Source organism: Psammomys obesus, unplaced genomic scaffold, assembly GCF_907164565.1.
Source record: "Psammomys obesus unplaced genomic scaffold, mPsaObe1.curated_primary_1811, whole genome shotgun sequence".
NCBI classification, from domain to species: Eukaryota; Metazoa; Chordata; class Mammalia; order Rodentia; family Muridae; genus Psammomys; species Psammomys obesus.
In genome coordinates, this window is record NW_026596073.1 from 35,496,180 (window position 1) to 35,502,925 (window position 6,746).

Consider the following 6,746-nt stretch of genomic DNA (forward strand, 5'->3'; position numbering starts at 1 on the left):
TCTTGCTTTTCATCTTTCAGGACATTCAAGCTACTCTTCTGGGATGGATCGCTGTCTCCACCTCCTTACCAGCCAATTAATTACAGTTCTCCTTTTTCAGACGTGTTCCAAAGCGAGGCAAAAATCACGTTTATAAATCATGCTTCCTTTATGTGGTAGTTTTAGTTGCCACATAATAATCAGTAGTGATTAGTGATTTTCCTCTTTTTACTCCAAAATTAAATTTATAATTCAAAAGGACAGGGAGATGACTGACAGTTTTTCAATATTTTATCTTCAAATGAAGAATAGAAATAGGGGTTGTCTCATAAACATTGACTGGGAGTCTAAGCTAATATTTATAATTTTATACTTGGCAATATTTTTGATATTTTTCTGTTTTACTATAACTTGGGAAATAAACCTTTCTTTTTTATTCATAAGTTTTACAATAAGTGAAACAATAGAACCTCTACCAGTTTATTAACTATACCTGAGCAGATATGCTTTATGCAATGAATATGTGTTTATCCTTAAACCTTCTATTTTAATTAATTTTCCAAGGGTCTACAGGTAGGTCTATAATATTTTAACCCGTAGACTTATATTCACATGCACACTCATGCACACATACACACATTCACATTCACATATGCATGCCTAGACTTGAACATGGACATCCAAACTCATGTACACACGTTCATGTGGATTCACACTCATACGCAAGTTTACACACATTCCTGCGGAAACAGACTCATGCATACACCCACGTGTGTACATGCATTCACACAATCCAGATCTCCCCAGTCCTCACGTGGTGGGCATAGTGTTTACATACAATTGAATCATCCTGTTGTTAGGGTATAAAAAATATACGCATGCTTGCTGATGCAGAACTTATTCAGAGATTCGTCTCCTAGGTTACTTTAGTTGCAATGCTTTATAGTTTGTAGATGCAAAAATCTTCATTTAGAATATGAAGCCTCTGCTTCTGATGCCTGTCTGCATGTCAGGAGTGGAAAACCTAGGCATCAACTGTGATCCAAAGTTTCCTCTCCATACAGATTCTAAAGTATTAACAATTGCTCTTAGAATAAGACAAATTACTTTTTTTAATTTTTTTAATATTAATTACAGTTTAGTCCCTTTGTATCCCAGTTGTAGCCCCCTTTCTCATTCCCTCCTAAGCTCTCCCTCCCTCTCTCATCTCCTTCCATGCCCTTCCCCAAGTCCACTGATAGGGGAGGTCCTTCCATCTGACCCTAGCCTATCACGTCTCATCAGGACTGGCTACTACATGTTAATCTAGAATTCCTGCACAAATGTAGCCCATAACAGCTCAGTATCCAAATGGGTCTCCTAGTAAAGGGAACAGGGACTGCTGATGACATGAACTCAGTGGCTGGCTCTTTGATCACCTCCCCATGAGGGAGGAGCAGCCTTTCCAGTCCACAGAGGAAGACAATGCAGCCAGTCCTGAAGACAAAATTTCTCTCACTCCCACTCTTCAACAGTAATATTTCCCTAGTTGTTTTTCCGTTGAGCGAGCATATGAATCCAATCTTAATACTAGTGGTAGCAAACCACAATGGGTAGCCTCTTTTTTTCCCATTAATTTTGTACTTCTTAGGGTGAAAAATAAGAATTTGACACTCAAATGATCCTTTTTAAAAAATTTCTCCTTCTTGAGTACCCTGGGGTAATCTTGAAGTTTCTTAAGGTGACAAATGTCTTAGTCAACTGAAGAGATGTCATGATCCCCAGTGACACACTTCCTCCAACAAGGTCACACCTCCTAATCCTTTGAAAGAGGGACACTCCCTAGTAAGTAAGCATTCAAATATGTGAGGTTATGTGGACCGTTCTTTCTCAAACCACCATGGCAAACAAAGAGGAATAAATGAAACTTTCCAGGGATGGGGCTTCTGGGGGATTAGGAAACTTGGGTTTGGTTCTATGTGCTTCAAGGGTACTCAGTATCATCATTTGCAGTTCAGTCTAGAAACGTTGCAGCCTATGAATGTGTGTGTCCAGTCACACACTCGTGCGTGCAGATGGCCTGCAAAGACTGGAGGAGAACATTTGTTGTGCTGCTTTATCACTCTAATTTATTCCCCTGAGACAAAGTTTCTCACTGAGCAGGGGTCAAGCTTACTCATTAAATTCTATGTGGAAACAATTATTTTTTATAACTTTTTTTCTATTAATTACATTAATGAAATTTCATTGTGGCTATATCTATCTCTTTCTATAACATTACATTGCTATTTAATCCCTGTCCTTACCCTATCCTCAGCTCAGATGAAATGTTGGCTTTTAGTAGCTTTTGTCAGATAGTTGTTGTAAAACTGCTCATTTACAATGAAAGTAATGAGTAGCTTGGATAATATTTAACATTTTTTTTCTTCAGTATTTACTAATTTCATTTAGTCTCGAATTAATACTATATATCAGGACTATTTGACAAAAAATAAATTAATAGACTGAATATGGACTGACAGATAACAACCAGAACAACTGTGTTTTATTGCTGTTAGTAAAATAATGTTTCAGAAGACTAGTTCCTTTGTTGAATGAGATAGATGGCATGCCTTCATCTATGCTTTGTGATAAAATTAGCACAGCTTCAAGACAAAATTAGAATATCTTCCCTAGAAATAAAATGGCTCAAGAGAAGAGACCCAGGGATATTGAATTTCTCCAGACTGCTGACAAACTGCACAGATACCCTCCAAAATAAAACAATGATCAAATTCAGTTTGTGCGTGAAGGACCCTCTAATTCACCACTTGTGAATCCAATTATATTTCAATGACAAAGGAAAGCCTTCAGCCTATAAGGCTGAATTTAGTGATGAGAAAGGTGACAGAATTTAGTGTGATTCAGTTAACATTTTCCTTGTGTATTGATAATAAAGTCATTTACATCTATCACATGTTTTCCATTGGAAAATCCTTTCCAGAATTTGAAGGCAGAAAGTAGCAGGAAATCAGCCCATTTCCCTCCTTGCTCTAGTCACACAGTGTTCCATGGACTCCCTAACCAGGCAGAGAGGCTGTAGTGGGACCAAGCTCTTTCTCATATTCTGTGCTAAAGAGAAATAGGGAGGAGGGTCTGGCGACGCTGCTGCTGCTCTCACCAGAGAAAAAAGATGCTACTTGATGCTGTGCTATGCAGTTTGAGAAGTTTCCCTGAGAGACCTTCTCTCCAGAAAAGCCTGGAGTTTGACTCAGACTCCAGAAAAGAATTTCAGGACAAGTCAGAAGAAAGTAAAACCAGAGTTTACTAGATAAAAAAAAAAAAAAAAAAAAAAAAAAACCACTCAGAAATTCTGGTATGAATATTAACAATAACAACAACAACAAAAAAATGCAGTTGTTTTGCAGTCCTTAAAATGTTCGTTATTGTGGCTGTTTTAAATGTATTTTTTAATTTATTCACATTACATTCTGATAATAGACTCCTCCCGGTCCCACACATCCTTCCTCCTCCCCTGTATCCCCTTCCCATAGTCCTCAGGAAGGAGGAGTCCTCCTCCCCTACAAACTAGCCACAGACTATCAAGTCTCTTTAGGACTTCCTGCATCCTCTTTCTCAGTGGCCTGGCAAGGGTATTCCTCCAGCGGGAAGTGATCAAGGAGTAGGCAACAGAGTCCATGTCATAAACATCCCCTAACATTCTTCAGTAGAAATAATTTATAACAATATTAAAATATGAAAAAAGCTTAAAAATTAAGTTGAGAAATGAAATCAAAGGAAACGATTTGCTCTTTTTTTTTTTTTAACTACATGAGTATATAAAGTGGTTTATGAAGTACATGGTACAGTTTACAAATGAGATTAGCGTGCTAGTAAGACAGGTATTAAGGCTTATGTGTTGGCCTTAAGCCTGGTTTATTAGCTATGTTATTGCTCTTGAGATAACTCCCTGGGAACAGGAGAGCCACTGTGCATACAATCTTCATAGCAGTTGGGTTAATTCTGTCAAAATTCTTGAGCTTCAGCTTTCAAGAAAGACAAACCACATTCTAGGGTGAGAGAGCTTTTTTTTCTTTTCTGTTCTTTTCTGTTCTTTTCTTTTCTTTTTAATATCCTCTTGCTTTTCCCTCTTTCTGTTCTTTTTCACTAGAAACTGCCAGCAGGAGCAAGCCAATTCACAAGTGACCTTCATCTCAAGTTTGAAGTCTACACATACACACACACACACACACACACACACACACACACACACACACAGAGCACCACCACCACCACTACCCAACCAAAAAACTAAAACTAAAAACAACAGCAAACCCAGAATGGTAGAAGGTTAAAAATTCCCACATCCCAGCCAATTTCATATCAGTCAGTTTCCACCCTAATTACGTTCTCTTTACTTAGAATTTCTGGCACTCTAATAATTCTCTAAAACAATCAACCTTAGGAAGACAAAGGACTCATTTTGGCTCACAGTTTTAGAGATCTCAGCATGTGGCTGTCCCTTTTGCTGCTACTGCCATGGAGAGGAAGCAAACTGTGCTGGGTGCCTGTGGTCTTGCAAATACATTCATGTCACGGTGTGAGTAGAAAAAAAGGAGGTGTTTGGGCTACTGCTGTTCTCTTAAGAGTTCTTTTCCCCAATGACTGGTTTATCATCACTATATTTCACCTCTGAACATTTCTCTCATTCACAATAGCACTAAGCCTGAACTACTTGTTCAATGATGGGACTTTGAGAGACATTTAAAATACAAATGGACAGCAGATAACTTTGATGACAGTTTCTGCTTAGTTGAAACTTCAAGCTCTCCACAAACCTTTCTGAATTTTAACTATTATTAATAGATTTTTTGGCCTTTTTTGCATTATAATGACAATTTTTATGTATCTCTCTTTAAAATAGTTCATGTTCTAATAATATGTCTTAAGTGGATTTCCTACATTAATTTAAAGGTTTTAATGTTTTAAAACCTATAAAGATGATGTGATGATTTTCTACTCATCTCTTCCAAAGCAAGTTTCAATGTACTTGGTGTATACATTTAATTCTTTTTGTTCTTGTTTAATTTGGTTATTTCAAAAATTCAATTAGATAGGATGAATCATGTGAAAATTTAATACAGGCTTTAGGAACTTTTTTTGGAAGAAAGTGGAAATAATAAAAAAAAATGTGTTATTGTTTATAGCACTTCTATGGACAACCAAATTAGATATATCCATTTAAATACTTTTGCTCACATGTTTTTCCTTTAAAATCTTAGCAGGAGTCCACGCATTCTGCTTAGTGAGGAGGATCTTCATCAGAGTGAATGATTCACGGAAGGATATGTCAGTTTGATTCATCCTTTCCTGGGTCTCAGGGTGGCTGTAGTCTATCAGGTAGGGACCTGCTGAAAGGAATTCCATGGAGTTCTTCCCTGACTTAGGACCAAACATATCTGGGCACAGGGTCTTTTCTGAGACTGACATGCAACCAAGGACCATGTATGGATATAACCTAGAACCTCTGCTCAGATGTAGCCTGTGGTAGCTCAGTAACCAATTGGTTTCCCATAGTGAGGGGAACAAGGACTATTTCTAACAGGAACTCAATGACTGGCTCTTTGGCCTCCCCACCCCCCAAGGGAGGAGCAGTCCTGTTAGGCCACAGAGGAGAGCTTTGCAGCCAGTCCTGAAGATCTGATAAAACAGGATCAGATGAATGGGGAGGAGGTCCCCCCTATCAGTGGACTTGGCAAGGGGCACGGTGGAGATGAGGGAGGGAGGGAGGGAGGGACTGGGAGGGAATGAGGGATCGGGACACGGCTGGGATACAGAGTTAATAAAATGTAACTGATAAGAAAAAAATAAAATTAAAAAAAAAAGAAAAAAATGAAAAAAAAAAGAAGTCAGTGACATTATGTAACGACTCCATCTATAGATGATAAATAATGCCAGATGCCATGCTGCCTTCTGTGTCTGTTCTGAACACGGACTAACCTTTATGACTCTCGCTTACTGTTTCCCACTGTCTACTGAGCAGCTAACAATAGAAAGAGTCCCCTGTGTTCAGCTGAGCCAACCAAAACTCTAAAGTTCAGAGGAAATAGATGGAGCTTCCTGCTTTAATGCCACATTTGACATGTCTCTGTTTCTTCTCTTTTTAAACTGTATTCACAGTTACATCTTGGAGTTCAGTGGCTGGTTCCACATGGCTGAGTAGTCAGGGCTCAGGTTAAGGTAAACACAAGCCTTTATAATCTTTCCCCAATCCCTTCTGATTAAAAACTGTTCCAGGAGTGTGTCTAAGTGAGAGCCAAGGCCCAGAAAGCAGCTGCAGTTTAATTGCTCTTGGCATTCTTTTTCACTCTGGTCCTGGAGAGGATGTTTCTTTTTGTCTTTTGTCTTTTTTGTTTAACTGCCTTGAATTACCATAGGAATGTGTCCATTAGTTTGACAATCTGTAGCCAACCACCACCACCAAATTAGGGAAAAAGAGAATCATGAATCAGTATTATCCATCAAGCATCATCATTATAATTTTTAAATATTATAGATGCATCTGAGGAAAAAAGCAAAAAAAGTAATCATTTTAAAGATATATATCAGGCTTATAGGAGAAAACAAATGTTTAGTATTTGTACTGAAATTTAAAGTCTTCATTTGGTTTGTTTTATTGCTTTGTATCTACTAGCATAACTTTTTTGTTAGCTTAAAGAAAATGTCTTCAAGAAAGTATGATAAAGGCCTTAACCAAGTAAAACACACACACACACACACACACACACACACACACACACACACACACA